The sequence below is a fragment of the Oncorhynchus clarkii genome, chromosome 21 (genome assembly GCF_045791955.1).
Source record: "Oncorhynchus clarkii lewisi isolate Uvic-CL-2024 chromosome 21, UVic_Ocla_1.0, whole genome shotgun sequence".
NCBI classification, from domain to species: domain Eukaryota; kingdom Metazoa; phylum Chordata; class Actinopteri; order Salmoniformes; family Salmonidae; genus Oncorhynchus; species Oncorhynchus clarkii.
Window position 1 is genome coordinate 28032487 of NC_092167.1, and position 15274 is coordinate 28047760.

The window sequence follows — 15274 nt, forward strand, 5'->3', positions numbered from 1 at the left end:
AGCTGCTGAATGATGTAGAAGTTGAATTACCCTACAGACTACAGCTGCTGCAGGATGTAGAGATTGATTTACTCTACAGACTACAGAAGCTGCAGGATGTAGAAGTGTAATTACCCTACAGACTACACTGCTGAATGATGTAGAAGTTGAATTACCATACAGACTAAAGCAGCTACAGGATGTAGAAGTTGAATTACCCTACAGACTACAGCTGTGGAATGATGTAGAAGTTGAATTACCCTACAGACTACACTGCTGAATGATGTAGAAGTTGAATTACTCTACAGACTACAGCTGCTGCAGGATGTAGAAGTTGATTTACTCTACAGACTACAGCAGCTGCAGGATGTCGAAGTTGAATTACCCTACAGACTACACTACTGAATGATCTAGAAGTTGATTTACTCTACAGACTACAGCTGCTGAATGATGTAGAAGTTGAATTACCCTACAGACTACAGCTGCTGAATTATGTAGAAGTTGAATTACTCTACAGACTACAGCTGCTGAATGATGTAGACGTTGAATTACCATGCAGACTACACTGCTGAATGATGTAGAAGTTGAATTACCCTCCAGACTACACTGCTGCAGGATGTAGACGTTGAATTACTCTACAGACTACAGCTGCTGAATGATGTAGAAGTTGAATTACCCTACAGACTACAGCTAAAGAATTATGCAGAAGTTGAGTACCCGACAGACTACAGCTGCTGAATGATGTAGACGTTGAATTACCATACAGACTACACTGCTGAATGATGTAGAAGTTGAATTACCATACAGACTACACTGCTGCAGGATGTAGAAGTTGAATTACCCAATAGACTACAGCTGCTGAATGATGCAAAAGTTTAATTACTCTACAGACTACAGCTGCTGCAGGATGCAGAAGTTGAATTACCCTACAGACTACGCTGCTGAATGATGTAGAAGTTGATTTACCCTACAGACTACACTGCTGAATGATCTAGAAGTTGAATTACTCTACAGACTACAGCTGCTGCAGGATGTAGAAGTTGATTTACTCTACAGACTACAGCTGCAGGATGTCGAAATTGAATTACCCTACAGACTACAGCTGCTGAATGATCTAGAAGTTGAATTACCCTACAGACTACAGCTGCTGCAGGATGTAGAAGTTGAATTACCCTACAGACTACAGCTGCTGAATGATGTGGAAGTTGAATTACCCTACAGACTACAGCTGCTGCATGCTGTAGAAGTTGAATTACCCTACAGACTACAGCTGCTGAATGATGTAGAAGTTGAATTACCCTACAGACTACAGCTGCTGAATTATGTAGAAGTTGAATTACCCAACAGACTACACTGCTGAATGATGTAGAAGTTGAATTACCCTCCAGACTACACTGCTGCAGGATGTAGACGTTGAATTACCCTACAGACTACAGCTGCTGAATGATGTAGAAGTTGAATTACCCTACAGACTACACTGCTGAATGATCTAGAAGTTGAATTACTCTACAGACTACAGCTGCTGCAGGATGTAGAAGTTGATTTACTCTACAGACTACAGCTGCAGGATGTCGAAATTGAATTACCCTACAGACTACAGCTGCTGAATGATCTAGAAGTTGAATTACCCTACAGAATACAGCTGCTGAATTATGTAGAAGTTGAATTACCCTACAGACTAAAGCTGCTGAATGATGTAGAAGTTGAATTACCCTACAGACTACAGCTGCTGAATGATGTAGAAGTTGAATTACCCTACAGACTACAGCTGCTGCATGCTGTAGAAGTTTAATTACCCTACAGACTACAGCTGCTGCAGGATGTAGAAGTTGAATTACCGTACAGACTACAGCTGCTGAATGATGTAGAAGTTGAATTACCCTACAGACTACAGCTGCTGAATAATGTAGAAGTTGAATTACCCTACAGACTACAGCTGCTGCAGGATGTAGAGATTGATTTACTCTACTGACTACAGCTGCTGCAGGATGTAGAATTTGAATTACTCTACAGACTACAGCAGCTGCAGGATGTTGAAGTGTAATAACCCTACAGACTACACTGCTGAATGATCTAGAAGTTGAATTACCATACAGACTAAAGCAGCTAAAGGATGTAGAAGTTGAATTACCCTACAGACTACAGCTGCTGCAGGATGTAGAAGTTGATTTACTCTACAGACTACAGCAGCTGCAGGATGTCGAAGTTGAATTACCCTACAGACTACACTACTGAATGATCTAGAAGTTGATTTACTCTACAGACTACAGCTGCTGAATGATGTAGAAGTTGATTTACCCTACAGACTACAGCTGCTGAATTATTTATAAGTTGAATTACCCTACAGACTACAGCTGCTGAATGATGTAGAAGTTGAATTACCCTACAGACTACAGCTGCTAAATTATGTAGAAGTTGAATTACCCTACAGACTACACTGCTGAATGATGTAGAAGTTGAATTACCCTCCAGACTACACTGCTGCAGGATGTAGACGTTGAATTACCCTACAGACTACAGCTGCTGAATGATGTAGAAGTTGAATTACCCTACAGACAACACTGCTGAATGATCTAGAAGTTGAATTACTCTACAGACTACAGCTGCTGCAGGATGTAGAAGTTGATTTACTCTACAGACTACAGCTGCAGGATGTCGAAGTTGAATTACCCTACAGACTACAGCTGCTGAATGATCTAGAAGTTGAATTACCCTACAGACTACAGCTGCTGAATGATGTAGAAGTTGAATTACCCTACAGACTACAGCTGCTGAATGATGTAGAAGTTGAATTACCCTACAGACTACAGCTACTGCATGCTGTAGAAGTTGAATTACCCTACAGACTACAGCTGCTGCAGGATGTAGAAGTTGAATTACTCTACAGACTACAGCTGCAGGATATCGAAGTTGAATTACCCTACAGACTACAGCTGCTGAATGATCTAGAAGTTGAATTACCCTACAGACTACAGCTGCTGCAGGATGTAGAAGTTGAATTACCCTACAGACTACACTGCTGAATGATCTAGAAGTTGAATTATTCTACAGACTACAGCTGCTGCAGGATGTAGAAGTTGATTTACTCTACAGACTACAGCTGCAGGATGTCGAAGTTGAATTACCCTACAGACTACAGCTGCTGAATGATCTAGAAGTTTAATTACCCTACAGACTACAGCTGCTGCAGGATGTAGAAGTTGAATTACCCTACAGACTACAGCTGCTGAATGATGTAGAAGTTGAATTACCCTACAGACTACAGCTGCTGAATGATGTAGAAGTTGAATTACCCTACAGACTACAGCTGCTGCAGGATGTAGAGATTGATTTACTCTACAGACTACAGAAGCTGCAGGATGTAGAAGTGTAATTACCCTACAGACTACACTGCTGAATGATGTAGAAGTTGAATTACCATACAGACTAAAGCAGCTACAGGATGTAGAAGTTGAATTACCCTACAGACTACAGCTGTGGAATGATGTAGAAGTTGAATTACCCTACAGACTACACTGCTGAATGATGTAGAAGTTGAATTACTCTACAGACTACAGCTGCTGCAGGATGTAGAAGTTGATTTACTCTACAGACTACAGCAGCTGCAGGATGTCGAAGTTGAATTACCCTACAGACTACACTACTGAATGATCTAGAAGTTGATTTACTCTACAGACTACAGCTGCTGAATGATGTAGAAGTTGAATTACCCTACAGACTACAGCTGCTGAATTATGTAGAAGTTGAATTACTCTACAGACTACAGCTGCTGAATGATGTAGACGTTGAATTACCATGCAGACTACACTGCTGAATGATGTAGAAGTTGAATTACCCTCCAGACTACACTGCTGCAGGATGTAGACGTTGAATTACTCTACAGACTACAGCTGCTGAATGATGTAGAAGTTGAATTACCCTACAGACTACAGCTAAAGAATTATGCAGAAGTTGAGTACCCGACAGACTACAGCTGCTGAATGATGTAGACGTTGAATTACCATACAGACTACACTGCTGAATGATGTAGAAGTTGAATTACCATACAGACTACACTGCTGCAGGATGTAGAAGTTGAATTACCCAATAGACTACAGCTGCTGAATGATGCAAAAGTTTAATTACTCTACAGACTACAGCTGCTGCAGGATGCAGAAGTTGAATTACCCTACAGACTACGCTGCTGAATGATGTAGAAGTTGATTTACCCACAGACTACAGCTGCTGAATGATGTAGAAGTTGAATTACCCTACAGACAACAGCTGCTGAATGATGTAGAAGTTGAATTACCCTACAGACTACAGCTGCTGCATGCTGTAGAAGTTTAATTACCCTACAGACTACAGCTGCTGCAGGATGTAGAAGTTGAATTACCCTACAGACTACAGCTGCTGAATGATGTAGAAGTTGAATTACCCTACAGACTACAGCTGCTGCAGGATGTAGAAATTGATTTACTCTACAGACTACAGCAGCTGCAGGATGTCGATGTTGAATTACCCTACAGACTACAGCTGCTGAATGATGTAGAAGTTGAATTACCCTACAGACTACAGCTGCTGAATGATGTAGAAGTTGAATTACCCTACAGACTACAGTTGCTGAATTATGTAGAAGTTGAATTAACCTACAGACTACACTGCTGAATGATGTAGAAGTTGAATTACCCTCCAGACTACACTGCTGCAGGATGTAGACGTTGAATTACCCTACAGACTACAGCTGCTGAATGATGTAGAAGTTGAATTACCCTACAGACAACACTGCTGAATGATCTAGAAGTTGAATTACTCTACACACTACAGCTGCTGCAGGATGTAGAAGTTGATTTACTCTACAGACTACAGCTGCAGGATGTCGAAGTTGAATTACCCTACAGACTACAGCTGCTGAATGATCTAGAAGTTGAATTTCCCTACAGACTACAGCTGCTGAATGATGTAGAAGTTGAATTACCCTACAGACTACAGCTGCTGAATGATGTAGAAGTTGAATTACCCTACAGACTACAGCTACTGCAGGATGTAGAAGTTGATTTACTCTACAGACTACAGCTGCAGGATGTCGAAGTTGAATTACCCTACAGACTACAGCTGCTGACTGATCTAGAAGTTGAATTACCCTACAGACTACAGCTGCTGCAGGATGTAGAAGTTGAATTACCCTACAGACTACAGCTGCTGAATGATGTAGAAGTTGAATTACCCTACAGACTACAGCTGCTGAATGATGTAGAAGTTGAATTACCCTACAGACTACAGCTGCTGAATTATGTAGAAGTTGAATTACTCTACAGACTACACTGCTGAATGATGTAGAAGTTGAATTACCCTCCAGACTACACTGCTGCAGGATGTAGACGTTGAATTACCCTACAGACTACAGCTGCTGAATGATGTAGAAGTTGAATTACCCTACAGACAACACTGCTGAATGATCTAGAAGTTGAATTACTCTACAGACTACAGCTGCTGCAGGATGTAGAAGTTGATTTACTCTACAGACTACAGCTGCAGGATGTCGAAGTTGAATTACCCTACAGACTACAGCTGCTGAATGATCTAGAAGTTGAATTTCCCTACAGACTACAGCTGCTGAATGATGTAGAAGTTGAATTACCCTACAGACTACAGCTACTGCAGGATGTAGAAGTTGATTTACTCTACAGACTACAGCTGCAGGATGTCGAAGTTGAATTACCCTACAGACTACAGCTGCTGAATGATCTAGAAGTTGAATTACCCTACAGACTACAGCTGCTGCAGGATGTAGAAGTTGAATTACCCTACAGACTACACTGCTGAATGATCTAGAAGTTGAATTATTCTACAGACTACAGCTGCTGCAGGATGTAGAAGTTGATTTACTCTACAGACTACAGCTGCAGGATGTCGAAGTTGAATTACCCTACAGACTACAGCTGCTGAATGATCTACAAGTTTAATTACCCTACAGACTACAGCTGCTGCAGGATGTCGAAGTTGAATTACCCTACAGACTACAGCTGCTGAATGATGTAGAAGTTGAATTACCCTACAGACTACAGCTGCTGAATGATGTAGAAGTTGATTTAACCTACAGACTACACTGCTGCAGGATGTAGAATTTGAATTACCCTATAGACTACAGCTGCTGAATTATGTAGAAGTTGAATTACCCTACAGACTACAGCTGCTGAATGATGTAGAAGTTGAATTACCCTAAAGACTACTGCTGCTGAATGATGTAGAAGTTGAATTACCCTACAGACTACTGCTGCTGCATGCTGTAGAAGTTGAATTACCCTGCTGACTACAGCTGCTGAATGATGTAGATGTTGAATTACCCTACAGACTACAGATGCTGAATGATATAGAAGTTGAATGACCCTACAGACTACAGCAGCTGCAGGATGTCGAAGTTGAATTACTCTCCAGACTACAGCTGCTGAATGATATAGAAGTTGAATTACCCTACAGACTACAGCTGCTGAATGATGTAGAAGTTGATTTACCCTACAGACGACAGCTGCTGAAATATGCAGAAGTTGAATACCCGACAGACTACAGCTGCTGAATGATGTAGACGTTGAATTACCCTACAAAATACAGCTGCTGAATGATGTAGAAGTTGAATTACCATACAGACTACACTGCTGAATGATGTAGAAGTTGATTTACCCTCCAGACTACACTGCTGCAGGATGTAGAAGTTGAAATACCCTATAGACTACAGCTGCAGAATGATGCAGAAGTTGAATTACTCTACAGACTACAGCTGCTGCAGGATGTAGAAGTTGAATTACCATACAGACTACACTGCTGAATGATGTAGAAGTTGATTTACCCTCCAGACTACACTGCTGCAGGATGCAGAAGTTGAATTACCCTACAGACTACACCTGCTGAATGATATAGGAGTTGAATTACCCTACAGACTACACTGCTGCAGGATGTAGAAGTTGAAACACCCTATAGACTACAGCTGCTGAATGATACAGAAGTTGAATTACCCTACAGACTACAGCTGCTGAATGCTGTAGAAGTTGAATTACCCATCAGCCTACAGCTGCTGACTGATGTAGAAGTTGAATTTACCCTACAGACTACATTGCTGCAGGATGTAGAAGTTGAATTACCCTACATACTACAGCTGCTGAATGATGTAGAAGTTGATTTACCCTACAGACTACACTGCTGCAGGATGTAGAAGTTGAATTACCCTACAGACTACAGCTGCTGAATGATGTAGAAGTTGATTTACCCTACAGACTACAGCTGCTGAATGATGCAGAAGTTGAATTACCCTACAGACTACAGCTGCTGAATGATGTAGAAGTTGAATTACCCTACAGACTACAGCTGGTGAATGGTGTAGAAGTTGCAATACCCTACAGACTACAGCTGCTGAATGATGTAGAAGTTGAATTACCCTACAGACTACTGCTGCTGCATGCTGTAGAAGTTGAATTACACTACTGACTACAGCTGCTGAATGATGTAGATGTTGAATTACCCTACAGACTATAGCTCCTGAATGATGTAGAAGTGTAATTACCCTACAGATTACAGCAGCTGCAGGATGTAGAAGTTGAATTACCCTACCGACTACAGCTGCTGAATGATGTAGAAGTTGAATTACCCTACAGACTACAGATTCTGAATGATATAGAAGTTGAATTTACCCTACAGACTACAGCAGCTGCAGGATGTCGAAGTTGAATTACCCTACAGACTACAGCTGCTGAATGATGTAGAAGTTGAATTACCCTACAGACTACAGCTGCTGAATGATGTAGAAGTTGTTTTAACCTACAGACTACACTGCTGCAGGATGTAGAATTTGAATTACCCTATAGACTACAGCTGCTGAATTATGTAGAAGTTGAATTACCCTACAGACTACAGCTGCTGAATTATGTAGAAGTTGAATTACCCTACAGACTTCTGCTCCTGAATGATGTAGAAGTTGAATTACCCTACAGACTACTGCTGCTGCATGCTGTAGAAGTTGAATTACCCTACTGACTACAGCTGCTGAATGATGTGGATGTTGAATTACCCTACAGACTACAGCTGCTGAGTGATGTAGAAGTTGAATTACTCTACAGACTACAGCAGCTGCAGGATGTAGAAGTTGATTTACTCTACAGACTACAGCAGCTGCAGGATGTCGAAGTTGAATTACCCTACAGACTATACTGCTGAATGATCTAGAAGTTGAATTACCATACAGACTACAGCTGCTGAATGATGCAGAAGTTGAATTACCCTACAGACTACAGCTGCAGTAGGATGTAGAAGTTGAATTACTCTCCAGACTACAGCTGCTGAATGATATAGAAGTTGAATTACCCTACAGACTACAGCTGCTGAATGATGCAGAAGTTGAATTACCCCACAGACTACGCTGATGAATGATGTAGAAGTTGAATTACCCTACAGACTACACCTGCTGAATGATATAGAAGTTGAATTACCCTACAGACTACAGCTGCTGAATGCTGTAGAAGTTGAATTACCCATCAGCCTACAGCTGCTGACTGATGTAGAAGTTGAATTACCCTACAGACTACATTGCTGCAGGATGTAGAAGTTGAATTAGCCTACAGACTACAGCTGCTGAATGATGTAGAAGTTGATTTACCCTACAGACTACACTGCTGCAGGATGTAGAAGTTGAATTACCCTACAGACTACAGCTGCTGAATGATGTAGAAGTTGATTTACCCTACAGGCTACAGCTGCTGAAGGATGTAGAAATTGAATTACCCTACAGACTACACTGCTGCGGGATGTAGAAGTTGAATTACCCTACAGACTACAGCTGCTGAATGATGTAGAAGTTGAATTACCCTACAGACTACAGCTGGTGAATGGTTTAGAAGTTTTAATACCCTACAGACTACAGCTGCTGAATGATTTAGAAGTTGAATTACCCTACTGACTACTGCTGCTGCATGCTTTAGAAGTTTAATTACCCTACAGACTACAGCTGCTGCAGGATGTAGAAGTTGAATTACCCTACAGACTACAGCTGCTGAATGATGTAGAAGTTGAATTACCCTACAGACTACAGCTGCTGCAGGATGTAGAAATTGATTTACTCTACAGACTACCGCAGCTGCAGGATGTTGAAGTTGAATTACTCTACAGACTACAGCAGCTGCAGGATGTCGATGTTGAATTACCCTACAGACTACACTGCTGAATGATCTAGAAGTTGAATTAACATACAGACTAAAGCAGCTACAGGATGTAGAAGTTGAATTACCCTACAGACTACAGCTGCTGAATGATGTAGAAGTTGAATTACCCTACAGACTACACTGCTGAATGATGTAGAAGTTGATTTACTCTACAGACTACAGCTGCTGGATGTAGAAGTTGAATTACCCTACAGACTACACTGCTGAATGATCTAGAAGTTGATTTACTCTACAGACTACAGCTGCTGGATGTAGAAGTTGAATTACCCTACAGACTACAGCTGCTGAATTATGTAGAAGTTGCATTGCCCTACAGACTACAGCAGCTGAATGATGTAGAAGTTGAATTACCCTACAGACTACAGCTGCTGAATGATGTAGAAGTTGAATTACCCTACAGACTACAGCTGCTGAATTATGTAGAAGTTGAATTACCCAACAGACTACACTGCTGAATGATGTAGAAGTTGAATTACCCTCCAGACTACACTGCTGCAGGATGTAGACGTTGAATTACCCTACAGACCACAGCTGCTGAATGATGTAGAAGTTGAATTACCCTACAGACTACACTGCTGAATGATCTAGAAGTTGAATTACTCTACAGACTACAGCTGCTGCAGGATGTAGAAGTTGATTTACTCTACAGACTACAGCTGCAGGATGTCGAAATTGAATTACCCTACAGACTACAGCTGCTGAATGATCTAGAAGTTGAATTACCCTACAGAATACAGCTGCTGAATTATGTAGAAGTTGAATTACCCTACAGACTAAAGCTGCTGAATGATGTAGAAGTTGAATTACCCTACAGACTACAGCTGCTGAATGATGTGGAAGTTGAATTACCCTACAGACTACAGCTGCTGCATGCTGTAGAAGTTGAATTACCCTACAGACTACAGCTGCTGAATGATGTAGAAGTTGAATTACCCTACAGACTACAGCTGCTGAATTATGTAGAAGTTGAATTACCCAACAGACTACACTGCTGAATGATGTAGAAGTTGAATTACCCTCCAGACTACACTGCTGCAGGATGTAGACGTTGAATTACCCTACAGACTACAGCTGCTGAATGATGTAGAAGTTGAATTACCCTACAGACTACACTGCTGAATGATCTAGAAGTTGAATTACTCTACAGACTACAGCTGCTGCAGGATGTAGAAGTTGATTTACTCTACAGACTACAGCTGCAGGATGTCGAAATTGAATTACCCTACAGACTACAGCTGCTGAATGATCTAGAAGTTGAATTACCCTACAGAATACAGCTGCTGAATTATGTAGAAGTTGAATTACCCTACAGACTAAAGCTGCTGAATGATGTAGAAGTTGAATTACCCTACAGACTACAGCTGCTGAATGATGTAGAAGTTGAATTACCCTACAGACTACAGCTGCTGCATGCTGTAGAAGTTTAATTACCCTACAGACTACAGCTGCTGCAGGATGTAGAAGTTGAATTACCGTACAGACTACAGCTGCTGAATGATGTAGAAGTTGAATTACCCTACAGACTACAGCTGCTGAATAATGTAGAAGTTGAATTACCCTACAGACTACAGCTGCTGCAGGATGTAGAGATTGATTTACTCTACTGACTACAGCTGCTGCAGGATGTAGAATTTGAATTACTCTACAGACTACAGCAGCTGCAGGATGTTGAAGTGTAATAACCCTACAGACTACACTGCTGAATGATCTAGAAGTTGAATTACCATACAGACTAAAGCAGCTAAAGGATGTAGAAGTTGAATTACCCTACAGACTACAGCTGCTGCAGGATGTAGAAGTTGATTTACTCTACAGACTACAGCAGCTGCAGGATGTCGAAGTTGAATTACCCTACAGACTACACTACTGAATGATCTAGAAGTTGATTTACTCTACAGACTACAGCTGCTGAATGATGTAGAAGTTGATTTACCCTACAGACTACAGCTGCTGAATTATTTATAAGTTGAATTACCCTACAGACTACAGCTGCTGAATGATGTAGAAGTTGAATTACCCTACAGACTACAGCTGCTAAATTATGTAGAAGTTGAATTACCCTACAGACTACACTGCTGAATGATGTAGAAGTTGAATTACCCTCCAGACTACACTGCTGCAGGATGTAGACGTTGAATTACCCTACAGACTACAGCTGCTGAATGATGTAGAAGTTGAATTACCCTACAGACAACACTGCTGAATGATCTAGAAGTTGAATTACTCTACAGACTACAGCTGCTGCAGGATGTAGAAGTTGATTTACTCTACAGACTACAGCTGCAGGATGTCGAAGTTGAATTACCCTACAGACTACAGCTGCTGAATGATCTAGAAGTTGAATTACCCTACAGACTACAGCTGCTGAATGATGTAGAAGTTGAATTACCCTACAGACTACAGCTGCTGAATGATGTAGAAGTTGAATTACCCTACAGACTACAGCTACTGCATGCTGTAGAAGTTGAATTACCCTACAGACTACAGCTGCTGCTGGATGTAGAAGTTGAATTACTCTACAGACTACAGCTGCAGGATATCGAAGTTGAATTACCCTACAGACTACAGCTGCTGAATGATCTAGAAGTTGAATTACCCTACAGACTACAGCTGCTGCAGGATGTAGAAGTTGAATTACCCTACAGACTACACTGCTGAATGATCTAGAAGTTGAATTATTCTACAGACTACAGCTGCTGCAGGATGTAGAAGTTGATTTACTCTACAGACTACAGCTGCAGGATGTCGAAGTTGAATTACCCTACAGACTACAGCTGCTGAATGATCTAGAAGTTTAATTACCCTACAGACTACAGCTGCTGCAGGATGTAGAAGTTGAATTACCCTACAGACTACAGCTGCTGAATGATGTAGAAGTTGAATTACCCTACAGACTACAGCTGCTGAATGATGTAGAAGTTGAATTACCCTACAGACTACAGCTGCTGCAGGATGTAGAGATTGATTTACTCTACTGACTACAGCTGCTGCAGGATGTAGAAGTTGAATTACTCTACAGACTACAGAAGCTGCAGGATGTAGAAGTGTAATTACCCTACAGACTACACTGCTGAATGATGTAGAAGTTGAATTACCATACAGACTAAAGCAGCTACAGGATGTAGAAGTTGAATTACCCTACAGACTACAGCTGTGGAATGATGTAGAAGTTGAATTACCCTACAGACTACACTGCTGAATGATGTAGAAGTTGAATTACTCTACAGACTACAGCTGCTGCAGGATGTAGAAGTTGATTTACTCTACAGACTACAGCAGCTGCAGGATGTCGAAGTTGAATTACCCTACAGACTACACTACTGAATGATCTAGAAGTTGATTTACTCTACAGACTACAGCTGCTGAATGATGTAGAAGTTGAATTACCCTACAGACTACAGCTGCTGAATTATGTAGAAGTTGAATTACTCTACAGACTACAGCTGCTGAATGATGTAGACGTTGAATTACCATGCAGACTACACTGCTGAATGATGTAGAAGTTGAATTACCCTCCAGACTACACTGCTGCAGGATGTAGACGTTGAATTACTCTACAGACTACAGCTGCTGAATGATGTAGAAGTTGAATTACCCTACAGACTACAGCTAAAGAATTATGCAGAAGTTGAGTACCCGACAGACTACAGCTGCTGAATGATGTAGACGTTGAATTACCATACAGACTACACTGCTGAATGATGTAGAAGTTGAATTACCATACAGACTACACTGCTGCAGGATGTAGAAGTTGAATTACCCAATAGACTACAGCTGCTGAATGATGCAAAAGTTTAATTACTCTACAGACTACAGCTGCTGCAGGATGCAGAAGTTGAATTACCCTACAGACTACGCTGCTGAATGATGTAGAAGTTGATTTACCCACAGACTACAGCTGCTGAATGATGTAGAAGTTGAATTACCCTACAGACAACAGCTGCTGAATGATGTAGAAGTTGAATTACCCTACAGACTACAGCTGCTGCATGCTGTAGAAGTTTAATTACCCTACAGACTACAGCTGCTGCAGGATGTAGACGTTGAATTACCCTACAGACTACAGCTGCTGAATGATGTAGAAGTTGAATTACCCTACAGACAACACTGCTGAATGATCTAGAAGTTGAATTACTCTACACACTACAGCTGCTGCAGGATGTAGAAGTTGATTTACTCTACAGACTACAGCTGCAGGATGTCGAAGTTGAATTACCCTACAGACTACAGCTGCTGAATGATCTAGAAGTTGAATTTCCCTACAGACTACAGCTGCTGAATGATGTAGAAGTTGAATTACCCTACAGACTACAGCTGCTGAATGATGTAGAAGTTGAATTACCCTACAGACTACAGCTACTGCAGGATGTAGAAGTTGATTTACTCTACAGACTACAGCTGCAGGATGTCGAAGTTGAATTACCCTACAGACTACAGCTGCTGAATGATCTAGAAGTTGAATTACCCTACAGACTACAGCTGCTGCAGGATGTAGAAGTTGATTTACCCTACAGACTACACTGCTGAATGATCTAGAAGTTGAATTATTCTACAGACTACAGCTGCTGCAGGATGTAGAAGTTGATTTACTCTACAGACTACAGCTGCAGGATGTCGAAGTTGAATTACCCTACAGACTACAGCTGCTGACTGATCTAGAAGTTGAATTACCCTACAGACTACAGCTGCTGCAGGATGTAGAAGTTGAATTACCCTACAGACTACAGCTGCTGAATGATGTAGAAGTTGAATTACCCTACAGACTACAGCTGCTGAATGATGTAGAAGTTGAATTACCCTACAGACTACAGCTGCTGAATTATGTAGAAGTTGAATTACTCTACAGACTACACTGCTGAATGATGTAGAAGTTGAATTACCCTCCAGACTACACTGCTGCAGGATGTAGACGTTGAATTACCCTGCAGACTACAGCTGCTGAATGATGTAGAAGTTGAATTACCCTACAGACAACACTGCTGAATGATCTAGAAGTTGAATTACTCTACAGACTACAGCTGCTGCAGGATGTAGAAGTTGATTTACTCTACAGACTACAGCTGCAGGATGTCGAAGTTGAATTACCCTACAGACTACAGCTGCTGAATGATCTAGAAGTTGAATTTCCCTACAGACTACAGCTGCTGAATGATGTAGAAGTTGAATTACCCTACAGACTACAGCTACTGCAGGATGTAGAAGTTGATTTACTCTACAGACTACAGCTGCAGGATGTCGAAGTTGAATTACCCTACAGACTACAGCTGCTGAATGATCTAGAAGTTGAATTACCCTACAGACTACAGCTGCTGCAGGATGTAGAAGTTGAATTACCCTACAGACTACACTGCTGAATGATCTAGAAGTTGAATTATTCTACAGACTACAGCTGCTGCAGGATGTAGAAGTTGATTTACTCTACAGACTACAGCTGCAGGATGTCGAAGTTGAATTACCCTACAGACTACAGCTGCTGAATGATCTACAAGTTTAATTACCCTACAGACTACAGCTGCTGCAGGATGTCGAAGTTGAATTACCCTACAGACTACAGCTGCTGAATGATGTAGAAGTTGAATTACCCTACAGACTACAGCTGCTGAATGATGTAGAAGTTGATTTAACCTACAGACTACACTGCTGCAGGATGTAGAATTTGAATTACCCTATAGACTACAGCTGCTGAATTATGTAGAAGTTGAATTACCCTACAGACTACAGCTGCTGAATGATGTAGAAGTTGAATTACCCTAAAGACTACTGCTGCTGAATGATGTAGAAGTTGAATTACCCTACAGACTACTGCTGCTGCATGCTGTAGAAGTTGAATGACCCTACAGACTACAGCAGCTGCAGGATGTCGAAGTTGAATTACTCTCCAGACTACAGCTGCTGAATGATATAGAAGTTGAATTACCCTACAGACTACAGCTGCTGAATGATGTAGAAGTTGATTTACCCTACAGACGACAGCTGCTGAAATATGCAGAAGTTGAATACCCGACAGACTACAGCTGCTGAATGATGTAGACGTTGAATTACCCTACAAAATACAGCTGCTGAATGATGTAGAAGTTGAATTACCATACAGACTACACTGCTGAATG